General features: G+C 48.2%; 1 long non-coding RNA gene across 1 annotated transcript in view; it reads left to right on the forward strand.

The window, feature by feature from the left end:
* Positions 1-26,979, forward strand: part of LOC310764852 — a 292,721-nt gene that overhangs the window by 177,865 nt on the left and 87,877 nt on the right. Inside the window, exon 2 of the long non-coding RNA XR_014549277.1 lies at positions 19,642-19,768. This is a non-coding gene — a long non-coding RNA (uncharacterized lncRNA). The remainder of the gene's footprint in view (positions 1-19,641; positions 19,769-26,979) is intronic.

Below are 26,979 nucleotides of genomic sequence, written 5' to 3' on the forward strand. Positions count from 1 at the left end.
TCTCCTTCTCCTTCTCCTTCTCCTTCTCTCCTCCTCCTTCTCCTTCTCCTTCTCCTTCTCCTTCTCCTTCTCCTTCTCCTTCTCCTTCTCCTTCTCCTTCTCCTTCTCCTTCTCCATCTTCTTCTCCTTCTCCTGCTCCTCCTCCTCCTCCTCCTCCTTCTCCTTCTCCTCCTCCTCCTCCTCCTCCTCCTTCTTCTTCTCCTCCTCCTTCTTCTTCTCCTCCTCCTTCTCCTTCTCCTTCTCCTTCTCCTTCTCCTTCTCCTTCTCCTTCTCCTTCTTCTCCTCCTCCTTCTCCTTCTCCTTCTCCTTCTCCTTCTCCTTCTTCTCCTCCTCCTTCTCCTTCTCCTTCTCCTTCTCCTTCTCCTTCTCCTTCTCCTTCTCCTCCTCCTCCTCCTCCTTCTCCTCCTCCTCCTCCTCCTCCTCCTCCTCCTCCTCCTTCTCCTCCTCCTCCTCCTCCTCCTCCTCCTCCTCCTCCTCCTCCTCCTTCTCCTCCTCCTCCTCCTCCTCCTTCCCCTTCCCCTTCCCCTTCCCCTTCCCCTTCCTGCCCAGGCTTCCAATTTGCTCCCCACAAACCAGTTCACTATAGTCCAGTGTGTTCAAAATGAATTCAGCTCGCTTTATCATTGGAGGCCACAGGAACTGCTAAAATAAGGAAACAACCAAGCGTCTTTCTAACAACCCAATCTCTCACCACCCGAATGGGCTGCTCGTGCTCAGAAGCTGTTGTGCAGAATATCTTGCTGCTTTCAGGCTCAGCGGCATCTCAGTGGTAGAGCATCAGTTTTTCATGCAGAAGGCCCCAGTTTAAGTCCCCAGCACCTCCAGGGAGAGAACCCTGCCTGAAACAATGGAGTGCTGCTGCCAGCCAAAGTAGGTAGACCAATGGGCTGACTCAGCAGAAGGCCACTTTCAGTGTCCCCAGTGCAACATAAAAGCAGAGACACCACCTTGCCAACAAAGGTCCGTATAGTTAAAGGTTTGTTTTCCCAGTAGTGATGTATGGAAGTGAGAGCTGGACCATAAAAAAGGCTGATCGCCAAAGAATTGATGCTGGAAGAGACTCTTGAGAGTCCCATGGACTGCAAGAAGATCAAACCTATCCATTCTGAAGGAAATCAGCCCTGAGTGCTCACTGGAAGGACAGATCCTGAAGCTGAGGCTCCAATACTTTGGCCACCTCATGAGAAGAGAAGACTCCCTGTAAAGGACCCTGATGTTGGGAAAGATGGAGGGCACAAGGAGAAGGGGACGACAGAGGACGAGATGGTTGGACAGTGTTCTCAAAGCTACCAACATGAGTTTGATCAAACTGCGGGAAGCAGTGGAAGACAGGAGTGCCTGGCGTGGTCTGGTCCATGGGGTCATGAAGAGTCGGACATGACTAAACAACAACAACAACAACAACAACAACAACAACAACAACAACAACAATGCAAGATGACACAATGTGCCTTTTTTTTGCTCTTCTCCAGCACCAATGTTCAGTGGCCGAATGTGCCTTGCAGTGTTGGCTGCAGACGTGAAGCAAACCAGAGTGGCAGGAGTTCTGCCCGGCAGACCTGCTGCCCTTTCCAAGCCTCTGGACAAACTGACATCTTGCTTTACCCCCTCCTCCACCACTGCCATCTTAAGAGCATGCTTCAATGTGGGGTGGGGACAAACCATGGCATTGTTTAACAATGTTTTTATCGCTGTCAATATCAATATGATCTCGGGTGCCCATTTTCTTGCCTGGTCTAAGCGAGTACCCAGCAAGACTCTCTACTGCACCAGTGTTTACTGGCTGCTGGGAAATGCCCCACAACGTGGCCAGAGAAAGCCCAAAATAGCATCCCCACAAACCCAAAGGGAAGCACCCACACTTGCAATCAGAGGGGTGAGCATAGATGGAAATTTGCTTGACCATCCCTAGGGGCAAAGTAACCCCTCCTCCATCTTCTCCTAACTTTTGGGGTGGCAATTCCAAGAATCTTAAGAGCTGCAGGACATCCCACAATGAGCCAAAAAACATCACTGGGTGCAGACAGCCCAAAGCAGGGCAGCAAAAACCCCATTTCAGTCCTTGCTGTCCTGAAAATGGCATAAAATGACATTATAGTTCATTAAAATGACATTATCTAGTTCACAAAAGGGAAAGAAAGTGTTGGGTGCGTGGATTGGGGAAATCATCATTCCTTTCTCCTTTCATGCTAATAAAGGTGCATTTTTTGGGAATTGTTTTTATTTCCTTGTCATTGTGAGTCGCATCAGGATTCTCTCCGGGCAGGAGAAACTGGGGGTCGGAGCCCCAACGGGGCGATGCGCCCTGAAGGCGATGGTCTCCTTGCGATTCTGCATACATTCAGGAGCCGGTGGGAAGTATGTGGGGCTGAGGGGGGGGGTGAGAGAGAGGGAAGCGGCAGAGGGAGTTTGCTGCGGTGAGGGGGGTGTGGAGGCGAGGGGGGCGGGAGGAGAAGGCATTCTTCTGCTCGGCGAATGTTTGAGAAAGAGCTGGTGAGTTGGTGGCTATTGTGTGCTCGTAAGACAGGGAGGTGAGGAGGAGAGGGGGGGGAGGGGGGCTTCGAGACCCCTCTCCCCCCTCCCCTTGGTGTGGATTTGCTGGCCAAAGACCGTTAGGAGCGGGCAGAATGAATGCCATTGAATGGGGGATGCGTTTCAAAGGGCCCCACCTCCTTTCTTAAGGGGCTGAGGGGCCGGGATCTCAGAAGTACCTTGGGAAAAGCTCGCAGCGTCCCCTCATTTTATAACCTAGAGAAAGACTCTGAGAAATCAGAGGAGGAAAGGGGGGCACGCAGAGGTAGATTGGGGGCTGTCGAAGGTGAGTGATGATGGGGAGGGAGACATTGGTATTTATTTTTATTGCAGATCTGCACACCATGTTTTTATTTTATTTTATTATTAATAATAATAATAATAATAATAATAATAATAATAATAATATCAACTCTTAAGAAGGCCAAGAAGAAGAAAAGGACAAGAAGACCAGAGAAGATTGCAGCCCCTTTGTAAGTCCAACCAGAAAGCGGGTTTTGTCCTCGTTTTTCAAATTCCACGTGGATTTTATTTTTTTTCTCTCTCTCCCTCTCCCCCCCCCCATCTAGATTTTTTTGGGACATTGCAACAAAAGATCCACCTGCGTTTACGGAGCGCCTGTTTGTGTGCGCCTCGATAAGAATGTGAAGCGGGAATATTTATAAAGTATACAGGACGTGTGTGTGTGTGTGTGTGTGTGTGTGTGAGAGAGAGAGAGAGAGAGAGAGAGAGAGAGAATCTATAATATGTGGTCTGACTCTGACAACATGTGCCCGCTTGCGAATATATCATTTTGCCACCTCCCTTTCTCTCTGATGTGTGATGTTTGTGTGTACGCACCTTCTTACTATATAGATAGTATCTTCGCAGTTATAAATCAGTGGGAAGCGCTTAGGAGGGATAAGCGATGGAGGTGCCGAAATCGGTAGCCCGAATAAGATTGTAGATGAGGAGAGGAGAAATTTCTTGAGCATCGCTCAGATCAGCAAAATGAACGATGGGTTTTGCTTTTAGAAAGAAGTCTGGCTTTCTTAGTCACTTGCATGGAGAGGTTTTGGTGTGTTTCTTATTTTATTTTTTTACCGAGGTGCGTGTGGGGGTGTTGTGTTTGGGGTAGGTGCCGAACCGGCAGGTTTTTAAGGATAATCGTTTACTTGGTGGATTTTCTGGTCCTATGGACTGGGGAATGGGGTGGTGGGGTGGTTTCCCCCCCTTTAATGCGCTCCCCCCCTTTGCGGGTGTATTGGAAGGTCTGGAGAAGGAAGGAGCGAAATTCGCACGTTTACGATCTCTTTGTCTGAGAAACAGTAGGTGGTGGTCTGGGGGGAGGGGAAGGAAAGAAAGGAAGGAAGGAAGGAAGAAAAGGTCTTCGAATCAATTGGCTCCTCTGATCATTAAGAGAAAGAAAATGGACACATTTGGGGGCATTATTTAAAGAAATGCAATTGGCCTTAAAGCGGAGAGGGTGAAAATGCCAACAGAGAAATGTTCAGCGAAATGGATAAGATATAACTACACCCCGCTTCCAAAAGAAAAGAAGAGGCGCTTTACAAGGTCGATTGTAAACAATCGAATCCTGGGACTGAACAATAAAACAAAACAAAACGGTATTCAGATGGCCCATAGAGATCAGCGCTCCGCGCATAAACCTTTCGATTTTCCTTCTCCGGCTTTTTCAAAACCCCAAAGTTGTTATTTCTCTTCTTCCCACCTCCCTGAGCCCTTCTCTTGGTCTGGTCCCACAGAGATAGGGAGGAACAGCTCCCACCTCTCTTTTCAAGACCACGAGGCTGAACAATTAAATGCAAAATTGCTAGGACGAGCCGCGATGGTGATTTCAATGACAGGTGGACTTTAATCCGCATCCCACCCCCCTCGCGCGCGCGCGCGCCGCAATGCACACTCAGCCGAGTAGAAACACGGCCTAGATCTCTCACCGCCACCTTTAATTGCCCCGATCCTCAGCCCGCTTAAGCCGGAGACGCTGGAAATGCAGGCCAAACAATTCTCATTCATAGTACTGTGAACGCATTGGCTCTGCGGTTGTAGGCTAGCAGTTGCTGGTGCCTGTAAGCTTAACTGTGTTGCAAATCGTTTCGTTTGCTTTTTTTAGTTAATTGCTTTTCAGTGTACTGGCTTGCTTGCTTGTTTGTATTGTGGTGCCTTTTCCGTTCCCTCAGTCAACTTTGCTAGACTTTAAATGGGACTTAGCAGATCGGTCTTTACTGAGGTCTAGCAACTTTACAAGGCGCCTTTAAAAGCCGAATTGACTTCACTGAGGGAGCCCAGGAGGCGCTTTAATGCGGTGATTGCTGCTGCTTGCCACCGCGCCTGTCAAGTAGGGCGCTTCGCAGAGCAATTTCAGTGCGAGAGCGGGCGGCTCTCTGCCCCGAAGAACACGCAATCAAGAAAGAGGAAGGACAATGGCAGGGCGGCTGGAGAGAAGACAGGTGGCCTTGAGATCGCTGTGTGGATAATATGCACCCGCGGATAATAAACCACTACCCCTTTTCCGTTTAACGTCCCGCTCCGCAGTGAAAAGCCACGGCCTTTCGAAGGATTTCGAATAATAGAATTGTAGCGTTAGGAGGGACCCAATCGGTATCGCTAGGATTTTTTATATTCCTAAACGAAAGGAAGGAAGGAAGGAAGGAAGGACGGAAGGACGTTGATCTTACAGATACTTTTGATTTATGGGGGAAGGGGGATCCAAGCTTAAAGAAAAGAAAAGACTGAGAAGCGGGTGGGGGCGAGGGGAGCAGAAGGGAGGGAGGCGGAGGCAGCAAAACTGAGCCTACACGGAGGTGGGTGCAAGTGTGACCAGGGTAGAGGCGAGCGCGGGTTGCATCAATACCATGGACAGCGAAGCTGCGCGCCGCCGCCGCCGAAGCGAGAAACCAGGCCCGTTGGCTTGCGGTGGCGGAGGAGCTTCAGCACAATTTGGACCGCACAGCTGCCTGGCCACCGTCCACTGCACCCCACCCGGTCTAACTTTGCTAGGTCAGGCAGAGAACGGCGAGGCGGGGGGGGCCACAAGGGCCCGGAGAGATAAGGGGACCCTGGGTGGCAAGAGGGGTGAGAGGGTGGCTGGATTGAGTAACTGGTGCTTTTATTGTTTTTTGGGTGGGTTTTTTTTGGTGGGGTTGCCCGCCAGAGGGAATGGGGGTTTCACTCCCCCCCCCAAATAATCACTGGCCCAATGCCCCTCCCAAAAAAATATCCTCCTTTCCCACATTTTGGTGCCTTTTAAAAAGGGAAACTGGGGGAGGAGAGATTTAAAAAATACAAGAGATGCGGGAGGTGGAGGGGAAGGGTAAAAAAAAAAAAGGCAGCCTCGTCGTAGAAATTCAGCCTGACTTTGAACTCTTCAAATGTGAAAGATTGGAGGCGTTTCGAAGGCCTAGCTGGATGACAGGAACTAGGAAGACCAGCTAGCCAAAGTTGTACATTATTATTATTATTATTATTATTATTATTATTATTATTATTATTATTTCAATTGGGGAGGTTTACTCCGGAGTCAGTCCTCTTCAAAGAGTCAGCAATGACACGCGCGCATTTTTTTAAAAAACAAACAAACTTTGCGTCTTTTCCCAGTGGGATCAGCGCTTCCACTGTGGCCGGAACCGTGGCTTCCAGAGATCCGTTTCTCTTTATTGTTATTTTCCTAAAGTGCCATCTCGGGGACATGGCACAGGCCGGAAACGCTTTGGGACTTTTCCTTTCGCTTCTCCCCAGCTGGGATGTGACTTTACTTGTGCCGGGAAGGAAAGATGCAGCCGAGGACCCAACGCAGCTGAAGGATGGGGAGTGGATGCCGGGTAAACGATGCGCTTTCGGCTCCGCCGGCCGCGGCCTTATAGCTGGAGGGAGGCTAAACCAGTTTACGAGGCGTCCGAGCCTCCCTCGTCCTTGACTGCGCAGGAAGCAGGAGGAGAGAGGAGCTGAGAGAATGGAACTGCATTCGCTACCCGAGAGCGCGCAACGTTGGCTGGGCTCTCCTCTTCCTATCGCCCCCTCCCCAATATTTCAAGCAGAAAAGTGTTTGAGTGTAAAAATACAGTTGGGCTTAGATGCACACATACAAAAGGGGGGTAGCTGCTGTTTACCCCCCCCCCAACTCACGCCCCACACACCTTGAAGGCTGAGATTTCTCACGGGTGGTGCTGCAAGAATCTGCAGCCCTCAACAGATCTGCTGCTGCTTTGCAAAGCCGGATTATGATTTTTTTCCCTTCTTTTCCCCTTTTATTTCTCCCCACCCACCCGCCAGTTCTCGCTCAATTTTTCAAAACGGGGGAAACTTGGGACTGGGGCGGCTTTTGCCGTTCAGTGCTGCGCCTTAACAGGCTTGTGGATCGGTCTGGGTAAGGATACGGCCCCGCTTCGCCACCAGCAACCGCAGGATGGTTTTACGATCTATTCCAAGGGCGGAATAGAAGAAGAATCCGTCCGTTTGTTTGGCCCCTGGCGTCTTTGAGTGCCACGTTCAGAACAAAAATTGGTTACATCCCAGTGCTTTTTAGGGAGGGAGAACCCTTCGTATTTGCAAACCTCGCCCCCCCCCCCATGTCGCCGCCTTTAATATATATATATATATATTTCTTCTTATCTTGAAAATATAGTCATGAATGACAAAACACCCCAAAATCTTGCCTTGAAACAATAAAACCAGTGGAAGGTTTTGTGTGTGTGTTCAGAGCTGGCTTTTGCAGTAGTGCGGTGTGTTCGTGTGTACACTATCTTCCGTCTCTACAGCTATAAATATCGAAAAATCAGGAGCGTCTGGCGTTTTGCAGTTGCGTGGTGTGCGTATATATCTCGATACATGAGAATTGTTTTTTTTTAAAAAAAAGACTCTTCCCTGATATTTATGCTTCTGAATAATATAATAATATTATTTATTCTATACTTGATTGGAAAGACGGATGTCAGGGACACTTTTAAATATATATACATCGAGATGAGAGAGACCCAGTGTTTTGGAACCAGACGGCAGAAGGTTGGTTTAGCTTACCTAGTTTAAAGGAAGGGGCAATTGCGAGTTCAGGGAAGAGAAAAACCAGAATGATAGGGACCGAGTGGGGTTTAGATGCAGGGCGCGGTGGGGGCGCGCGCAGGCATCGCATCTCATACAAGTGGACGGTTATGTAACCCGGAGGCCGTCGCTCTTTCCCCGCGCGCTTGCGTGAGGATCCCTGCTCCTTCCTTCACACTGGGCAAAGGCCGGTCAAAGCCCTCGTCGATGGGGCCCAATCCGGCATAGACCTTCCATTCTGCGCCGTCCTCTGTGCCCAGTCTGCCCTGGGAATCATCCTTCGCAGGGACCTGCTTCTCAGTGGACGCCCATAGGATCCCGCTGGTGACAGCGCTTGGCTTGGCTAGGATCGTGGCCATTCCTGACCCCCCTCCTCCCGAAAAAAAAGATCCTGCGTGAGGATCGTATCCAGCCTAACGTAAGGACTGAAGGCAAGCAGATAGGCATTCAGGTCTTGCTCAAACCTCTCCCAATAATGGTGGGGGGGGGAACACCCTTCTTTGGGGCAGGATCCAGACCTCCGGCATTTATGCGCCAATTTCTCCATCTCCGCGTGCAATCTTAATGTATGCGTGTGTGTGTGTGTTATTTTACGCAAGCTTAAGGCCCTTTATGCGCATCGTAGTACTTCTTCCGAGCAAACGCACAGGGGATCGGGCCGGAAGAGAACGTGTGTATGTGTGCTGCTGAGAGACAGAATGTGAGACGATGAAATCAGAATGTATACCGTGCCCATCTCTCTCTCCGCGCGTGACCGAGAAAGCAAAATGATCCCTCGATCCCAAACCCTAAATGCGAGCGATGAAGGGGATCTTTTATGTCGCAGATCAGGGACCCCATTCCCCAAACCCGAGGCAGGATTTTTCTCCCTTGCGGGATTTCTTTCTGTCCTCGGATTCTCTCCGCCTTGTTTCCATGACTTCTCCCTTCCTTCCTTCCTTCCTTCCTTCCTTCCTTCCTTCCTTCCTTCCTTCCAGGTGTGTGTTCGTGGGGAGGAGAGGGTGTTTTGGGGGGGGAGGGCTGGAAGCCGGAGGGAGGGCGAGGCTGGCTGGCTTTCCAATGATTTGGGATCTGTTTCTCAAATGATATGCACGTCAACTAGCTGGGGAGGGCCGAGGGGGGGGCGGTGAGTGGAGGCGCGCGCGCGCGCGGGTGGGTGAGTGGCTGGACGAGATTTGCGGGTGTCTTCTGAGGTAAGGAAAAGGACTATGGGTTAGACCGCTCTCCTTTTCCGCCCTCCTCCCTCTTTTCTCTGCCTCTTCTCCCTCTTTTTGAGGGGGGGGAGGGAGGATGTCTTTGGGTTATTTCTGACTACCAGTGGCCCTCTTCTATTTCCAACCCGGCCCGTAGGCCCTTTGCAGGATGCCTCCATACTCTTAAGAGCCGCCCTCCCCTAGGCAACCCCAGCTTTGCAACAGAGAGTGGGGGGGGGGGAGGTGATCAGGGTCCTACCTAAATCTGCAACCCCTTCCGTGAGCCTTTTATGTCTCAGTAACCTCCCCCCACCCGCCTCTACCATGCAAAATGGTAATATTTTTTATTTTTAAAAAAATCACCTTGGAGATGTGAACCCCAACCCCATCCCTCCTCACTCCCCAAATCCTGCAGAGGCCCAGCCACCCGGCCAACCTCCAAACTCGCCCCCCCCCCCCGATCTCCCTCTCCCTCCCCCCCTCCCGCAGTTTCAAGGGCATCTTTGCTGATGAGGATTTGGCTAATGGAAGCGAACTTCTGTCCTGGCCATGACGTCATTGCGTCCCAATGTAATCCTCTTGCGCTGAACCTCAATCAGCAGATGCGCTCCGGAGCTTGGGATGGATGGAGAGGGAGGGAGAGAAAGAGAGAAAGGAAGAAGAGGAGGAAGAAGGTCTCACCCTTTAGCTTGGATCAGCACAAGCCAGCCAGGACTAGAGAGGACCCACCGCCTCCCTCTCTCTCCCCAAGCCCTCCTTTGCTAGCCTAGGAAGATCTAAGAGGGGGAGGCGTGGAGAGAGAAAGGGCGTCTTTTGAAAAAGAGCGCTGGAGGACGGAAAGGAGGAAAGAGAAAAGAGAGGCGGAGGAGGGCGGCGGCGGCGCGTAGGAAGCCTGTTCGCTCCTCGTTGCAAAGCGGATCAGCCGGCAAAGGAATCTGGTTTTTGCCGTTTTTTTAAAAAAAAATATCTTTATATTCTTGCAATCTTGGCGCTTCTCCATGCGTCCTCCGACAAGAGCCGCTTTCTTCGTTCAAAGAGAGAAAAATAGCACCTGATTATTTTTTAAAAAAATAAAAATAGCTAAATGACTCTCCAGAAGAGGTCTTTTCGACAAGATTTTTTTTTGTTTTGATTTTGGTGGGCTTTAAAAACAAAACAGAACCTCAGAGACGCGTTTAATGTAATTCTCTGGGCGCGAGAGAAAAATACAATGATGCGCGCGCCCAGGCGCTGGACCAGAGGCGCGTTTTGTGGATCCCGGAGATGCTTCGGTCGGAATGGGCTTTCCAAGAAACAAGAAAAAACCCAGCCTGCGCTGAATCGGTTAACGCCGAGGCTGGGGGCTGACGGCGAAAGGACATGGCGTCCCCCCCTCACCATCGGAAGATCAACGCCTTTAATTTGAGTCCTGTTAGTATATCGGTTGCAAATGTTGTGGGGGAGGGAGGTGAGTGGCGTTGGGAAGGCGGGCGAGGGGGAGCAGTCAAATTTATTTGGCACGAATTCGGATTTTTTTTTCTAACATCTCCCCCCCCCTCCCCGTGTATTGCAAATTGTAAGACTGAGTGCAGCCGTCCTTTCTTATCCAAATTAGCAGATGGACGGCGGTGGGGGTGGGGCGATAATCTGAAAAATCAAAGCTGCTGCTTCTTTTTTAGCGAAACAAAACAAAAAATCCCCAAACGCTTTGCCTCAAAACTTTTGACATTTTCTCCTTGAGTCTGTCTGCCCCACCTGAGCTGCTCAGGGTAGATTTCCACCTCGTTGTCTCCCACCTTTCTGGATCCTGGGGGCAAGTCACTCCATTGCGTATAAGGATTAAAAAAAAATATTTATTTCTAATATTCTTTTTTATTTTTTTAAGTCGCTTCTTTCTGTTAGATTCCGTTTTATGGCTTTTCGGGAAAGCGCAAGTGTTACTCGGGATTTTATTGGGCGCATGGGGCAGGCTTTTAACCGTCGAGGCAAAGGCTTGGTCGATTTCTGCAATTGTTGAGTGTCCTGTGATGAGATGGATAGCGCGCTTGCTGATCGGGGCGTCAGGCGAAGTTGCCTGGTGTTGCAGCTCCTCTGCGGCCTTCTTTGAGTTGCTCGGGGAGAGCTTAGATAAAGTCCCATCTTCTCTTCCTATCTTCCCCACTCCTTAAATCTAAAACCTTCCTGACTGTGCGACTGGGACTCCTCTCAAGCCGTTTGCTGCAGTCTGGAGCAGATTGTTTCGGGGTGCCTGTGGCTGCTGTTTATAATGTTTTATTTTCTTGGGGATATTTATAATATATATAATAATATATAATATTTCCCCAGTACAGTGTTAAAAACCCTGCGTGTGTTTGTGCGCGTGGGTGCGTTTGCCACGCTCCATTTTCCTAGGTTCGCTCTCTAAGCTAAGCAGCAATTTCTGAGAGCGTTGCACTCCTTTTAAAATATTACAACAGGCTCGTTGCAAAATTTCAGGATGGGGTTCGTGGAGGCTTGCTTGGGATGGGGGGGGGATGCGTGCAAGGCACTCTGGACTGGAGAGGATTTGGGAAAGGTGGAGAAGAGGAAGACGTGCGCGCAAAAGTGCGCGCGCTGGGCAATGATGCGCGTACCCGCGCGTGTTTCAGAGACCTCTGCGCCTCCCCCACCCCCCACGCGCCTTTGCATATTGTGGGATAAGGTGAGCAATGCATCCACCTTGCTCTGCGTATCTTTGATTTATTCAGTTGGATACCCTGCTTAAGCACACGCCGTCACTGCAACCTGCGCAGGAGGGAGGCTGGCTTGTGTGGTTGCCTCGGCCTGCGCAGGGACGAATACAGAGAGGAGGGATGTGTCGCTGTTATGACCATGAGCTGTGTTGTCCAGAGTGCGTATTGTGTGTGTGTGGATACGGGCGCGCGCAAAGAAGGTTATTTGTCCTTTCTCTGCATTAAGACAGACACTCACTCACTCACTCTTTCTCTCTCTCTCTCTCTCTCTCTCTCTCTCTCTCTCTCTCTCTCTCTCTGTGTGTGTGTGTGTGTGTTTGTGTGTGTATGCGCGTGCGTGCGTGAAAACTAGGTTTTCTGGGGAACAGCAAGAAAGTAGTTCGTTGTATGATTGCATGTATGACAGAGCTGGGGTTACTTGTGCGCATTGACCTGCGTGTGTTATGAGTGTGTACTGACATGCGTGTGCTAAAGGTACTATCTCTGCGTTTAAAATGAAGTGAGGACATCTTACGCGAGTACGCGCGCGTTGCAGTCTCGGTGCAAGGTTGCGCCTGCTTTTGGGATACGGTAGGGGGCGCCAGCGTGCAGGACCGGGTGGCTTCGGATGCGCTTCTTATGGAAGTCTGCATGGCCGCGTTGTGTTAGGTGTGTTGGTTGGTGGTGGGGAGGGCAGCAGAGGGACCAGGTTTGATGTCCCTATCCTAATTATGCCCTTGACTTTATTCAACTCGCCTCCACCTTGCTTGGCTTTGTCCCTCCCCTCCCAAGGTCCCCCCCACGCCCCCTCCCTCCCGGGCCCTTCTCTGCGTGTTCACAGCGGACCTTGATTTAATGTCCATACAATTAAGGCACGCGGTGAATGCCAAGAGCAGGGTCCCCGTGACATCCCAGCTGAGATCGGGGGCGCCACAACGAACCCCTGCCTCTTGCCCCACCCCAACCCCAATGTCCCTCTTTCCTTTAGCAAACCCCAGACTTGCAAATCAGCTGGGGTCTCCCCAGAACTAGAGGGAGCGCCGCAACCACGACAAGGGCAGAAGAGGAGAAAGGCTGAGCCGAAAGCTTCCCTTCCCCTTCCCCGCACTCCCCACCCCGCACCCAGAGAGTCCCCCTTGGGCCGGGGACACCGAATATAAGGTCAGGCTGCTATGTTGGCAGATTCCAGCAGGGGTCGCCTTTAACACCTTCCCACCCACCTCTTCCAATTCTACCACCAAAAAGCACCCAAGTACAGTGGTACCTCGGGTTACAGTCGCTTCAGGTTACAGACTCTGCTAACCCAGTAATATTACCTCGGTTAAGAACTTTGCTTCAAGATGAGAACAGAAATGGCACAGCGGTGACACAGCGGCAGCAGGAGGCCCCATTAGCTAAAGTGGTGCTTCAGGTTAAGAACAATTTCAGGTTAAGAACAGACCTCTGGAACAAATTAAGTTCTTAACCCAAGGTACCACTGTACAGGCTCCCAGTGGCCTGTCACAGCCTAAAACGACCTTCCCAGACCCTGGGGATGTTGGCGGAACTCCATCTCCCATCAGCCCCAGCCAGCCTGGCCAATGGTCAGGGATTATGGGTACCGTAGTCCGCCAGAACTGGAGGGCTCCAGGTTCTGGGATAGATGAACCAGAGCCACTCTGGTTTGTAGCTGCGAATATTCTCCCAGGTTCAAGCAATTACTTTTTTTAATCGAGGGATGAGGTGGTGGGACATAACTGATCCAGATACAGATCCATCCATCCATTTGAGTCTAGGATCCATCCATCTACAGGCCATTTCTCCTTCCTTCTGTTGCACTGAGGCAAGGCGTTTTAGGGGCAAATCGTGTGTGTGTGTGTGTGTGTGTGTGACCTGCTTTGGCTTGACTTGGTCTCCAAATGCATCCTTACAACAGAACATTTCCCCCCTTCCTTCTGCATCAATGGGTATTTCCAGAAGCGCTTCTTTAAATTTTCGCAAAATAAACTGATGGTCTCCGACGACATCCTATCAATGGAAACTGGCAGACTTAAGACAGCCAAGGCCATGATATTATTGAGTCGGCCTTTCGTATGATTCTGTTGAATAACATCTAAGTATTCCCAGCCCAGAGGATAGCTAAATTAGATGACACTAGAAAAACTTTGAAATACCAAAAAGATGCATTCTTATTCATTTATTTATATTATTAATGGAAATCTATAATTATTCCCTTGAAAGTTTATTGTTTATTGCTCTTATGCAGCTTTAATTCATGGTGGCTTGTCTTGTATGGGGTTATTGCTATTTTTAAGGCTGTTGGTTTTTCTTTTGTGCAAAGATTGGTTATGAACAGAATTACCCTTCTGATTCCTTTTTTCCCCTAGTACGTATTTCCATGCTACTGGAAAAAACCCAACCCCAAATAAATAAAGGCTGCTGGTTAAAGACTTATAACGTTTTAATTCTCATCTGTTGTTGTTTTTCTCACAGGTGGTTTAGATGGATTTACTGACATCTTGTTCTGATCACTTGCAATTAACTCATGATCGCAGGAGTGCGCTAGCCTCCAACTGTCCTTATTGGTTTGAGGCACCCGCTCCACTGCCGAGATTTCTGTTTCCCTTTCAGCCTCACACAACCGGCTTACAAAGTATACAGAGGGGTGTAGCCAATGCTAGTCCTACTCCAAGGAGACCCACTTAAATAAACGAACAAGACTGACTTAGGCCCATCTGTTCCAGTAGGTCTACTCTTGAGTAAAGCTTAGCTGGGTACAACCCATATATTTTAAAACCAGGGTACATGCTATGTGTGTATCTATGTACTTGTATTGCAATGTACTTCTGTGTACCCCAAAACTATGGGGCAGTTTAAAGACCCGCAGATACAACCCAACACAGAGTTAAGCCTGGTCTTAAACCCACCAGCTTGAATCCAGGCTTACCAGTGAGTAGATTTCCTGAAATCGGTGGGACTTAAAGTTAGTCATATTCAGTTCACTGCGGCTGCTGCAAGCATCACTAAATCTGGATCTGGCGCATTAAAATCAACACATTTTTTTGTTTTGCTTTGTTTTTGCAGTGTAATCGTATGCACACTTACCTGCCAGTAAGCACCATTGAACCTAGTGGGGATTACTTCTGAGCAAACATATATAGGGTTGAGCTGCAAATGTGCTTAGCCCAGCACCGAGCCGTCCTTTTGTGTCATCTCCGAAACAGATGGTTACAGAACAATGCACAATGCTTGGGCAAGATGCTGAGATCTGAAATGCAGGAATACATTACGCAGGGCTCCTCAAACCAGAACGGCAAATCTTCGAGACTGGATTACTGCAATGCGCCGTTTGGGGGGCCTTCCTTTGCGTTTGATCTGGAAGCTGTTGTCGGGGCAGAATGCTGCAACACGATTGCTGACGGGAGTGAGGCCTTGTCGGCATAGAACGCCTGTGGCCCAGGGATTGGCATTGGTTGCCAATTTGCTACCAGGTCAATTTTGACATGTTACCATTAGCCTTTAACAACTCGGGGCCAGTTTACCTAGGAGATCACTTTGCCATGTGCCCACTCAGCCACTTCAGTCGGTGGAATTGGCAGCACTATAGGTGCCAAACCATTTCATGTTTTAAGAGCTTGATTGTTCAGTGAACTTTGGAACTCCCTGCCTATAGAGATCCAGCAGGCACCTACTCTTTTCAGAGCCTGCTAAAAGCATTCCCGTTCAGACAAGCCGACTCTGATGCTTAGAAACTCGAGGTCATTTTAATCCATTTCAGTATTTTTAACTTTAGCAGACTTGCGATTTCTCTCTCAAGTTTATTGTTTTCTTTTTTCGTAACCACTTTGAGGGTTTTTACAATAAAGCGGTATAGACATTTTATGAGATAAATGAACAATAAATAAATATTCAATAGGGGGGTGGAGAGGAGAGAGCCCTCCTTTCAGCTGGTGCAAATGATTACTTGTTGTAATTTGCTGGCAGGGGCCAGGTGTGAGGAGGCAGTGGCGTAGCGTGGGGGGTGCAGGGGGGCCCGGCCTCACCGGGCGCAACATCGGGGGGGCGCGCTCGCACTCGCAGCTCTCTGCCCCCTGCTAAAATCCATGGGTTAGGGGGCGCAAATTACTTGCCTTGCCCCGGGTGCTGACAACCCATGCTACGCCACTGTGAGGAGGGAAACTGGTTTAAATAGTTTGGGTTAGAAAAATTCAAGGTCCGGGTGGTCTGTCAGTGGATGTCGACGGTGGAACCTCCTTGAAGAGGTGCAGTGCATCTCTGAGTGCCCCCAGGCTGGGAGCAAACAGCCTTCCATCCCAGAAGCTTGCGCAGAATGTGGAGTCAATGGCTTGGCCTCATCCAACAAGCCCGTTCCTATGCTGTTTCATGTGGCTAATCTTACCGCCCACCCACCCCCCGCCCTCCCTGTTCAGGCAAACTAATTTTTCCTGAAGTTAAATTAAAATGTCAGAGCCACTAATTAATGATATCAAACCGCTATACTGATTTATTTTTTTTTTATTTTCCAAGGGGGAAGGAAGCATCCTTCGAAGTTTGTGGTCCTCTCCTGAATCAAATATCGCCACCTGCTGGCTCCACTGCTGGTAGGGCATGGGCTGGCTTTTGCCTTCCAAAATTGACTGCATTGGAGGGTTTTGCAGATAAAAATTCACGCTTAAGGTTCCCACAGGCCTCTTGGCAAGATTCGCATTATGTGGGGGCCTTGTCCTGCCCATGGTGTCATTTTTTCCCCCTTTGGAAGATTGATTCAATTATGGGAGAGAGAGAGAGAGAGAGAGAGAGAGAGAGAGAGAAAGACCACAACATTTTCATTTCAAGGTTGTCAAGGTTGTTGTTGTTGTTTTAAAAAAAGGTTTTCCTCCATTCAGTTCAGGCCACAGATTTAAACAGGACACCTTGCACTTTTTTCATATCCGGTACATCAGCTTGGTTATTTGTACCAATAATTTGTACCAACACCAGATACCAATAAGCAAAGAAATCAGAAAGATACATTCCTAGTTTTGACTCACTGTGAGATTCAGAGAGCCAGTGTGGTGCAGTGGTTGAATTGTCATATTAGAGACCATATAACACCGGTCTTGAAAGACCTACACTGGCTCCCAGTACGTTTCTGAGCACAATTCAAAGTGTTAGTGCTGACCTTTAAAGCCCTAAACGGCCTCGGTCCAGTATACCTGAAGCAGCATCTCCACCCACATCGTTCAGCCTGGACACTGAGGTCCAGCACCGAGGGCCTTCTGGCGGTTCCCTCACTGCAAGAAGCCAAGTTACAGGGAACCAGGCAGAGGTCCTTCTCGGTAGTGGCACCCAGCCTGTGGAACGCCCTCCCACCAGATGTCAAAGAGAACAATAACTACCAAACTTTTAGAAGACATCTGAAGGCAGCCCTGTTTAGGGAAGCTTTGAATGTTTAATAGGTTATTGTATTTTAGGGTTTTGTTGGAAGCCACCCAGAGTGGCTGGGGAGGCCCAGCCAGATGGGCGGGGTATAAATAATAAATTATTATAATTATTAGGACCTGGAGTACCAGGGTTCAACTCCCCACTTAGCCATGAAGCTCACTGCCTCTCAGCCTAACCTACCTCACAGGGTTGTTGTGACAATAGAAATGGAGACCCATGTATGCCATCTTGAGCTCGTCGGGATAGAAATGTAATAATAAGTACATAAAATTCAGATACTCTGCAGATGCTTCGATGTGCATCTGGAGCTCCTATCTGTGCAGGCTCCCCATTCACTTCAATAGACGCTGCAATGCGGCGTGGGCCTTCAACAGCTCTACCTTCCATTGAGATGCATGGGGGGAGCCTTTAGCACACCCGCAGAACTCTGAATTCAAGCCAAGAGAAAACAGTGCAGCAAAATATAACTCTGCGAACTCCCATTGAAATCAACGGGTCTTTATTAGCAGCGCAAGACCATTCTGTGTTGGTTACCAAAGGGACTTAGTTACCGCTGCCTTTTGCTGGATTAGGTTCTGGAAAACAGCAGCGATAGCTGGAGTAGTATAAAATAATGCCCATATATGTGGTTTCTGGCTCAATCCAGCAGCTGGAATGGGGGGTTGCGTGCATATCACCCCAACATGGACCAGCTGTTCAGGAAGAGGAAGCTGAGCTTGCCTTCAGATGTTACCTGTGTCCCTTTCCTCTAAACTGTAGAGTCTACAGAGGTGCTCAGGGCTCTTGCCAATGATTGGTTTGGGGACTCTGTGTGTGTGTGTGTGTGTGTGTATTGCAGTCCATAGACCCACAAAACAGTTTCAAAACAAGATACAGTTAAGACAACCAAACAACAGGCGAAAGAGACCGAGGTAGTCATTTTGTTAAGTCTAGAGCATGATAAGAAACTTTGCCGCGGTCAGTGCAATATCATTTGACCTATCCTCCAGAAGGTATTTAATATGGGAGGCTTCAGATTTTCCCGGAAAATTTGCTAGTAAAGGTTTGATCAGTTGATCTCTTGCTTGCTCATATTGCCCACAATGCAGTAGGATATGGTTCATGCAATTGACGTCCTGAGAACATAAACAAAGCCTATTCTGTGGTAGGGGGTGCCTCTCAGCCTACCATTTAGAACAGGGGTCAGCAAACGTTTTCAGCAGGGGGCTGGTCCACTGTTCCTCAGACCTTCTGGGGGGCCGGACTATATTTTGAAAAAAAAATAATGAACGAATTCCTATGCCCCACAAATAACCCAGAGATGCGTTTTAAATAAAAGGACACATTCTACTCATGTAAAAACACGTTGATTCCCGGACTGTCCACGGGCCGGATTTAGAAGGTGATTGAGCCCCCAGGCCTTAGTTTGCCTACCCATGATTTAGAACTCCTGATGGAAATACGTTTAATCTAGCTGGTAAATAAATGCCGATAGGTGGGTATGGACAAATTCCTAAGCTATGAGGCTAACGTTCTATATGTATGCTGTATAGCTTTCCCCAGCTGCTATATGCGCAGCCATCTTGCCTGGGGCCAATGTGTGCAGGATCAGAGCATGCTTCTTACCCATCCAAATATGTGATGAATGCAAAGCAACGTATTGCACTATCCTTGTGCAGGACACTTGGGAACATCTGTCCAGAAGTGTGCGCACTGAAGGTTGCTACTAAAACAGACGTCAAGTGCTTTCGCATAATAGGCTCAATCCTGATAAAACAGCACATGCACACTAAGTTGAAAAATCCTAGCACCTTTTTTTTTAATGCTTTCTATCTCATCTTTCCTCAGTCCTGATACTAGGTCATGGAGCAACATGAAATCAGTTATAAGTAACAAGACAGTGCATGACTGGGTTGCGCATAGTAGTGCACTAAATCCCCACCGGTTGCAGTCAGATTTAAGCATGCACTGCTATCTTTGGCTTTTGCCCAAAGCTGTAAGAAGTAAAAGTATATATATACATTTAATTCTGACATTTTAAAAGACATCTATCACTTCAGATTTAGGGTTCAGGGGTTAGAGCGATAACTTTAAAATATTATGCAGCACATCACCAGATATAGCTAGACTCAGAGCAGGGTATATGCCCAAATTGCAGATCTTGAAAGCTTCTGTCTGGCTAAAAATGCAAAGATTTAATCTTTTCCTTGTTTTCGTGGGGTGGGGAATGCTCTGGAATAACTCAAGAGGAGTGGCATTATAGAAGCACCAGTAACTCCTCTGTGTGGTCTCATTGCCCAGACTTGACATGCAGATGGAATGAAGGAGGTGTTTAATTTTTACTTTGCAATTTTAAAAATTGATTTATTAACAAGTGCAACAGAAGTGCAAACGGGGGGGGGGGGGAGGATCAACAATCTAAACCACAAAGCATCACTGCCTGGAAGGCCAAAAGTAAAATGACACAGCTCCAAAGAGAAAATAAAGGTGCTTGACTTTAACAGGTCCAGTTATTCAAGGTTTGGCCAAAGATATCACAGGTTGTGTCCAGACAGCTGTTTACTGTGGGATCAGTGCTGGTCAGGTGCACAAGTTTAACCCCAGCATCCACACAGCACCATTGTCATCAAAATGCCGGCCCATAGTTTCCCCCAATTTAACCCGGATTTACTCCTTCCAGGGAAACCCTGTTGCCAAAGTCCTGTTTGCAATATCTCAATAGGTAAAGGTAAAGGGACCCCTGACCGTTAGGTCCAGTTGTGGCCGACTCTGGGGTTGCGGCGCTCATCTCGCTTTATTGGCCGAAGGAGCCGGCGTACAGCTTCCAGGTCATGTGGCCAGCATGACTAAGCCGCTTCTAGTGAACCAGAGCAGCGCACGGAAACGCTGTTTACCTTCCCGCCAGAGCAGTACCTATTTATCTACTTGCACTTTGACGTGCTTTCGAACTGCTAGGTTGGCAGGAGCAGGGACCGAGCAACGGGAGCTCACCCCGTCACTGGGATTCGAACCACCGACCTTCTGATCGGCAAGTCCTGGGCTCTGTGGTTTAACCCACAGCGCCACCCGCGCCCCTAATATCTCAATAGCCCATTTGCAAATTTAGCTGCCATACGGAAGCATGTTACTTTTCAAAGGGAAAGGAGTGCAGACCTTATATCTAGGAACACCACTGGTCCATCTAACTCAGCATTGTCTACCCTGACAGGCAGAAGCTCCCCAGGGGTTCTGGGCATCCCATTCCAACGTGGAGATGCCAGGGATTGAATTTGGGACTTTCTGCATACAAGGCAGTTTCTCTGCCACTGAGCTACAGCCCCTCCAAAGCTAATTCAGGGGCGTTGCCTCACCAGTGCAGATTCCCCTTTGAAACAAAGATATCCAAGGGCACCTCTTTCAATCTATTTTTTAATGGCGCTTGTATGCTCTGGCTGAACACACAAGGATATCCAAGGTGAAGGTGAAACAGGGGCTTCAATTCATCTGGCTCATTTTGATTGATGGAAAAGGGGCTCAGCTAAACTGAAATTCTGTATGAAAGTGGTGGACTTTTGATCTACCTTTATCTTTCTTTTTTTACAACTTAAAGGTAAATGTAAAGGGACCCCTGACCATTAGGTGCAGTCGCAGACAATTCTGGGGTTGCAGCGCTCATCTCGCTTTATTGGCCGAGGGAGCCGGCATACAGCTTCCGGGTCATGTGGCTGGCATGACTAAGCCGCTTCTGGTGAACCAGAGCAGCGCACGGAAACGCTGTTTACCTTCCCGCCGGAGTGGTACCTATTTATCTACTTGCACTTTGATGTGTTTTCGAACTGCTAGGTGGGGAGGAGCAGGGACTGAACAATAAGAGCTCACCCCGTCGCGGGGATTCGAACCGCCGACCTTCCGATCAGCAAGCCCTAAGCTCAGTGGTTTAGACCACAGCGCCATCCACGTCCCTTTTTACAACTTAAATTCCTGCAATTCAGCCCTGGGCTCCTGTGGGAGGAAAGGCAGGATGTGCATGTGATAAATAAACAAATATTTGCCAAACTAATTTATTCCATGCAAATGGGGCTGCAGCAAATTGTTGTTGCATGGAGAGGTTTCTGGGTACTCCATTCCATTCCCATTCTCCTATCATCATCTTTTACACATCCACCCAGCTGTCAGTAAACACTCTGTGACCCTCAGGGTCCCATCCAACTCTGCAATTCTATGATTAAGGACTCCTGATGACTGAACCGGATTGATTGACCACTGAGCATGCTCACTCCAGTCATCGGGCTCCTGTTTAGCCATGGCCTCTTCTCCAACACTCCATTCCATCCTGCACTCCCTTATTACAGTTTTCCATTCCCAGCTCTCTACTCAACAGCCGGTCAACATGCCACTGAGCATGTCTGTTTGGAATCCTAACCATCCTTCCAAAAACTGAGCCCGTCCTTTTGGAGCAACATGACAGCAATGGGGAACACAAAGCCTTGTTTGCAGCTGCAATTTGTGCTGAGAATGCCCATCCGCTGCTGATGGATTCAGGTGAGTTTGGGTGATGCAAATACATTCCAGAAAGCTTTGGGGTCCCTGTGGGGTAGATGGCCATGTGTCGGGAGAGGCTAGCTCAGTTCCAGTCATTTTCTGCCACCTTTGCATCTCCCAAAAGGTCAGATGTGTAGGAATGGGTTAAACACTAGGAGAGGATATATTGTTTAGGCGTTAAACTTCCTTGCTCACATGAGTGAGATCAGCAGAGTACCACCCTAAACTTGGAAGCTAAGACAAGGTTGATATAGCCTTATAGGAACAATAATCCAGGTTGCTTTAAGGCAGATTGGATTTTCCTGCTGTTACCCCTTTTCTACCCCTTAAAAACAACAACCACACACACATTGTTTTGTGAAGTAATAAAAGTAGGATTTACTTACATAACCTAGGTCTTGAAGGAGCAATTACAGTAGCAAAATGAAGGCAGGTTTATAACTACTATCCAAGCTCCAGAAGTGCAGAATTTAAGTTCAAAAATGGCATCTGAGCCATAGCTGTCAACTTTTCCCTTTTCTTGTAAGGAATCCTATTCGGAATAAGGGAATTTCCCTTAAAAAAGGGGAAACGTTGACAGCTATGATCTGAGCTGTAGTACACAGACATGCATGTGTGGTCAGTTTGGAAGCATGAGATGAGCGCCGGCAGGAAGGAAGTATGTTGTGCTACAGCTTCCTACAAGGTAGACAAAGGGAGTGACCTCACAGAGTTCTCTCTAGCAAATCTCATAGGAAAGCTCTGTGAGCCTCAGCCCCTTTACATTGCCTGCCTGGCAAAACATGAATTGTTGGTCTGACTGAAATAATGCCCCACAAAATGCATCTTTACATTTGAGGCACAGGTGTTTTTAAAATGTGATTTCCATCTGTGGGGTAGGGGTAATTGCTGGGGATTCTGCCAAGGTCCTAAAGTGGTGTAGGGAACATATTTCAGCCAAAGGCCTACTTAGAGATAAACTCCAATAGGAAGATAAACAAATAGCTTCCATGTTAAAAGTCACATCTCAGACATGAAGTTGGGAGTTCAAAATGGAACCTGAGAGACTTGGGGGCGAGTTGCCCAGCCAGCCAGGAACTACCAAAACCCCTTGTACAAGCCAACCTTTCCTTCTTTAGCGCTGCGCCAATTCTGTTGAATTCCAGTTGATGAGCTGGACGTGTTAAGAAGAAAACAACCATCAAAACCATCTTCGAACTGAATCATGCCAATGCCAATTTCCTCTTCTCAAGCATCGTCTACCTGAATGTGAATTCACTGGAAGAAAGGATTTTGCCACTGTCCCTTCTGGTGCCACTCAGCCTAGGGGAAAAAAGGGACAGACATTTTGCTGGGATCCCAAATCTATGACATTTCCACTTGAAACGTATTTTGTATGATTATCTTAAGGCTGGGTCTTCACACACTCAACCCAAGCAAATTTCTTCATATCACTGGTTACAAACAAAACAAAACAAAAAACCAAACCAAACCAAACCAGAAGCCAGCTATATAATCCTGGGTTAAGAAGGACCCCCACCTCACTTTCCCAATTAAATTGGTTGTAAGACATAACTACTTCAAGTTCCTGGTCCTCAAGAACTGGGCCTGCATTGCCAAAACCACAGAAAAGACTGGTTGATCAGTCTGATAATCTCATTACATGCTCTGTACTAGAATTACTCCAAAGTCCCACTCGCAGGCAATTGTGGGATTTTTGCCCTTTGCATGGCTGCATACATGCTGATATCAGGTTTTTTCTGTAGATGTGAGAATGTTTCAAGTGCTCTAGAGCACTTTGGTGACAGATGTATGTCCAGGAAAACATAACTTTAGGAGAGAGGGTGGAGGGTTTTGCTCAATCCAAGGTGCCACATTCCTATCTGGACAAGAAGAAGAAGAAGAGTTTGGATTTGATATCCCGCTTTATCACTACCCAAAGGAGTCCCAAAGCGGCTAACATTCTCCTTTCCCTTCCGCCCCCGCAACTAACACTCTGTGAGGTGAGTGGGGCTGAGAGACTTCAAAGAAGTGTGACTGGCCCAAGGTCACCCAGCAGCTGCATGTGGAGGAGCAGGGAATCAAACCCAGTTCACCAGATTACGAGTCCACCGCTCTTAACCACTACACCACACTGGCTTAACCACTACACAACCTTGCAGAGGCCACATGGCAGTAGTGGGTGGGGCCAGAGGCAAAAGTGGGTGGAGCTATAAATATAAATTTTATCTTTGCACAATTGTCTGGTTTCTACACACACACACCCAAGCACTACTCTCTATCCTCTGGCCAGGCAGACAAGAGGCACCATTGGAGTTCAAGGGTACAGTCCAGCCAGGCAAAAAAAAAATACAATAAAAAGGATATACCAAGAGTTTCAAATATGCAGTGATATGGTATACAGGTACATGAAATACCAGTACACAACAATTATTTTGTACAAGTCTCAATGGCAGTCAAAAGGAGTCCATATTATATAGAATCAGAATAAGGAATAAAGAATCAAATAGGGCCGAAAAGGAGTATCCGGAGTGTGAATCAGATGTACAACTCAGTAGTGGTGACCAGGACAGGGCCCTGTTTCGGAGTAAACGCCATTGAGACTTGTACAAAATAATTGTTGTGTACTGGTATTTCATGTACCTCTATACTATACCACTGCATATTTGAAACTACATTATTCCTGTACTTAAACGTTTTACCTTAAAACTATCGTACTTACACGTTGTGTTTAAATTTACTTGAAACTATCGTACTTACACGTTGTGTTTAAATTTACTATCAGCTTCAAATTGTTATTCTTAGCAGAATATACACGTTTTTCTTTTCAACTCTCGAGCAGGAATTATTCCTTATATTGAAACTTGTGGCCTGAGCTCTTGGTATATCCTTTTTAGTGTATTTCCAACAAGAACTCCAATTTCTTTAAAAAAATAATACAAAACAATGAGGGTGTGAAGCAGATGTCATAAACTGGCAGAATGACAGGGAGGAGGACAGGGATCCCAGTGAGGGAAGGAGCCAGGACTGGGACACACCAAGACAGGCAGGGAATGGCAGTACTACCGCTACTATTACTACAACTACTACTAATAATAATTTATTATTTATACCCCGTCCATCTGGCGGGGTTTCCCCAGCCACCCTGGGCGGCTCCCAATCGAGTGTTAAAAACAGTACAGCATTAAATATTAAAAACTTCCCTAAACAGGGCTGCCTTCAGATGTCTTTTAAAGATAGGATAGCTGCTTATTTCTTTCACATCTGAAGGGAGGGCATTCCACAGGGTGGGCGCCACCACCGAGAAGGCCCTCTGTCTGGGTCCCTGTAACCTTACTTCTCACAGTGCGGGAACCGCCAGAAGGCCCTCGGAGCTGGACCTCAGTGGGGGTGGAGACTCTCCTTCAGGTATACAGGACTGAGGCCATTTAGGGGTGACGGAGGATGGGGAGGGGATTGGGGTCAGTGCACAGGAACCAGAGCAGGTAGACCCATCAGCAGAGCCAGAGGTGCTCCTGTCTCCCTGAACATGGTGCGCTCTGAGGCGTAGGGAGCAGCAAAAGGTACACTCTAGGGGGCAGACAAGGGCTCACAGCCCAGCTCCCTAGCTGGCCAGGTGAGCTTGCTACACTAGTGGGCAAAATTGTGGAACCCTTTTGGGAAAAGTGTATTTCTGAGGTTTGATGGCTCGTGACACCACTTTTTTTTTAGTAATACCATAAAATTATATATCAATGGAAAGATAATTTAATGAAGAATGTAATGCAACAAAAGTTTGTTCAGTTATCTGTAGTCTTTCCAAAGTATAGCCAAATAACCAGAAAAAGGAAGCACAACTTGCTTTTTTGCTTGGTTGATATGCAGTAACATTCCTTCATTTGAATGTAGCCAATGAGCATGAGTGTTTAGAGAGCCAATCAGGTGTTATGTGCCATCGAACCACGGAAATATACTTTCCTCAAAAGGTTTCCACAATTTTGGCCACTAGTGTAGCTCTGGGAGGAGGGGTGTGATTCCTCAGCCGGACTGGATCTAGACACATCGAAAAGGCATCTCAGGAAAACACATTGTCAACTTCATAATGGGAAATCACGTCGGCAAAAGACGGGACTCCACAGCGCCATCTGGTGTCATGGTGTTATAACGCATAGAAAACGCTTTTTCTTTACTAATGTAGCTGAGTCCCTGGAACAGGTTTGGAACAGGCGAGGGTCACACGCCTCACCAAGCCGCGATGCTGCAATCAGCATGCAACAGAAATCATGCAGCAGCAGCGCGGCGGCAGCGGGAGGTCCCATTAGCTAAAGTGGTGCTTCAGGTTAAGAACAGTTTCACGTTAAAAACGGACCTGCAGAATGAATTAAGTTCTTAACCCGAGGTACCACTGTATGTGTGGTGTTAAGAAAGTGGACAGAGGCCTACCCTCTTTCATCATGCTAGAATTTGGGGCCATCTAACAAACCTGAATGTGGGAAGATTAAGGAGATATGTGAATGAAACTTGGCACAACATGCTGGCATATTTAAAAAACCCCCACACTTTAATAGCACAGCAGTTAGTGCAATGTGAAGGGAACGTTAGAAAATGAGATAGAAACACCATCATTATAAAAAAGGTAAAAGGTAAAGGACCCCTGGATGGTTATGTGCCAAAGGTGACTATGGGGTTGCGGCACTCATCTCGGTTTCAGGCCGAGGGAGCCAGCATTTGTCCACAGACAGCTTTCCGGGTCATGTGGCCAGCAGGACTAAACCGCTTCTGGTGCAATGGAACACCATGACGGAAACCAGAGCACACGGAAACGCCGTTTACCTTCCTGTTGGAGTGGTGCCTATTTATCTACTTGCACTGGTGTGCTTTCAAACTGCTAGGTTGGCAGGAGCTGGGACAGAGCAACGGGAGCTCACCCCATCATGGAGATTCGAACCGCCCACCTTCCACTCGGCAAGCCCAAGAGGCTCAGTGGTTTAGACCACAGCATTGTCATAGATATAGGATACATTCGAGCCAGGACAAGCGCAGAGAAGGGCTGGTGTGTGTATCCACATCGATTTGCGTCCAGGGAGAAGTGTGTCCTGGAGAGAGTCCTGAGCGCTCAGAAAAGTCCTGAGGAACCCACCCCAGACTACTGTTGATGCTGACGAGTAGTGAATCTCCAGAGTTTCAGGCAGCAAACATTCCCAACCTTCCTGGAGATGCCAGGGATTGAATCTACAGCCTTCTGCAAGCAGGGCAGATGCTCTCCCAACTGGGCTGCACTCCTTCCCCAACAAGGCAGGAAAGCCCCATCCCACATGCCAGAGGCTCCTGTGAATTTCAGAACCAGCCCAGAACCGAGAGGTTTGATTTCATAAACCAGCTCCGGTTTATAAGCCTCTCTTTCAGAACCAGTGAAGGCGGCAAAGGTTCTGTGTGAGTGTCTGGAGGCGGTTGGAGGATGGATGGCGGCTAACAGATTGAGGTTGAATTCTGACAAGACAGAAGTACTGTTTTTGGGGGACAGGAGGCGGGTGGGTGTGGAGGACTCCCTGGTGCTGAATGGCGTAACTGTGCCCCTGAAGGACCAGGCGCACAGCCTGGGAGTCATTCTTGACTCACAGCTGTCCATGGAGGCACAGGTCAAATCTGTGTCCAGGGCAGCTGTTTACCAGCTCCATCTGGTACGT

Source organism: Podarcis filfolensis (genome assembly GCF_964270895.1).
Source record: "Podarcis filfolensis genome assembly, chromosome: 6".
Taxonomy (NCBI): Eukaryota; Metazoa; Chordata; class Lepidosauria; order Squamata; family Lacertidae; genus Podarcis; species Podarcis filfolensis.